This window comes from Chamaea fasciata, unplaced genomic scaffold (genome assembly GCF_029207755.1).
Source record: "Chamaea fasciata isolate MVZ Bird 193981 ecotype frontalis unplaced genomic scaffold, bChaFas1.0.hap1 SCAF_294, whole genome shotgun sequence".
Lineage (NCBI taxonomy): Eukaryota > Metazoa > Chordata > Aves > Passeriformes > Sylviidae > Chamaea > Chamaea fasciata.
This window is the reverse complement of record NW_027094379.1, coordinates 103,238-105,000: the sequence shown is the minus strand read 5'-3', so window position 1 is coordinate 105,000 and position 1,763 is coordinate 103,238. Positions and strand designations below refer to the sequence as shown.

At 78.5% G+C, this 1,763-nt stretch overlaps 1 non-coding gene across 1 annotated transcript; it reads right to left on the bottom strand.

Moving 5' to 3' along the window:
* Positions 1–749: 749 nt before the first annotated feature.
* Positions 750–902, bottom strand: LOC136305140 (5.8S ribosomal RNA). The gene has a single exon (XR_010725066.1). It is a non-coding gene; the product is annotated as a 5.8S ribosomal RNA (ribosomal RNA).
* Between the last annotated feature and the right edge of the window lie 861 nt (positions 903–1,763).

Genomic DNA, 1,763 nt, shown 5'->3' with positions numbered 1-1,763 from the left:
CGAGAAGAGACGGAGGCGCGGAGACGGAGACCCCATCCCGGAGACGAGAACCGAATAGGAGCCCGGCGGAGACGGCCCCGCGCGGCAACCGGCCGGGCCGGCGGCGCGACGGCCTCGGCGGGGAGAGAGGAGGGAAAGCGACGGCGCCCTCAACGCCCCGAGACGCGACGACAGGGAGGGCGGGGGAGGGAGCGCGGGGGTCCCACCCCCGTCCCCGGCGCTCGCGCCCCGCGCGCGCGCGGCAGCACGGCACGGTACCCTCGCGGTACCCACCCGCAGACAGCCGCCCGCACGGGGGGGAGCCCGGGGGCGAGGCCCGCGCCTCGCCTCCCCCTTCCGAGCCCTCTCTCTCGCGCCTCCTCGGCGGCGCTCGCGACGCCGTCGCTCGCTCTCTCCCCGGCCGCCGCGCCGCGCGGCGCGGCGCCGGCGAGGACGAGCTCCGCCCCAGCGGCTCGCTCCGGGAGCGGGGAGCTACGGAGCGCTCCCCGAGTCTGCACTTAGGGGGACGAAGGCCCTGCGCGGTGCCGACGACCGCGACGACGACGGCCCGCCGGGCCGCGTGGGACGAGGACGGCGGCCGCCGAGGAAAAAGCGCTTCCCTCGCCGACGCGCCCGCCTCCCTTCCCTCCGGGCACCGGCCGGCCGCCGCCGCCGCCGCCGCCGCCGGCCGCCGCGGACGACGGGCCTGCGAGGCGACCCCAGCCGCGCCGCCGGGGTGAGCCCCCCCGGGACGGCGATTGATCGTCAAGCGACGCTCAGACAGGCGTAGCCCCGGGAGGAACCCGGGGCCGCAAGTGCGTTCGAAGTGTCGATGATCAATGTGTCCTGCAATTCACATTAATTCTCGCAGCTAGCTGCGTTCTTCATCGACGCACGAGCCGAGTGATCCACCGCTAAGAGTTGTCTGGCTTTCGGCACCGACCCCGCGCGCGCGGAGGGGCCGGGACCGCTCGCGTGAAGCGGCCCCCTTTTTCGCTTGCGGCGAGGACGCCGTGGCGGCGCGCCTCGCTCCGAACCGTACCGGCACACGTGAACGGAGGAAAAGGAGGAGGAGGGGGGGGGAAACGCCCCCCCCGCACGAAACGGTCCGAAGGCCGGCCGGCCGAAAGGCGGGGAGGCCCGCGCCCCCGACCGCCTCCCCCCGCGAGGGGAGACGCCGCCTACGCGCGAGGACCTTCGGAGGCGGCCCAGGCGCCCGGGCTCGGCCCGGTCTCCGCACGGAGGGCGCGCCGCGCGGCGCGCGCCGGACCGCGGGGGCGCGGCGCCCCGCCCGGCCACTTTCACGGGACGACGCGCTCACCTGAGCCGGGGGCGCGGCCGTCGGCCCCCGCTCGCGCTTTTTCCCTTTTCCCCTCGACCGCTCCGCGGACTCGCGCCGCGCCGCCGCCCCGGAGACGCGGCCGACCCGCTCTCCCCAGCGGCCTTACGACGCCCGAGAACGACGCGCGGCGACCGCCGCCTCGCCGACGCGCCCCCGGCGGGACCGCTCCCGCCGCGAGGCCGGCGCCTCTGCCGGCCGCGCTCCGCCGCCGGCGCCGGCGCCGGAGGCGAGGCGCCGCCGCGTCCCGAGCCGGCACCGCGGGCGCCCGGGGCCTGCCGGGCGGCAGACCCGCCGCCTCTGCGGCCGCACTCCCGGGACCGCCCCCCGCCTCTTCGCGCCGCCGGGAACCCCCTGTTCCGCGGGGCACGCGCCCGGCGGAAGGCGTGACGGGGCCGAGCCCGGGGGGGCAACGCCCGCCCTCCTCGCTTCCGCTCAGAGAACG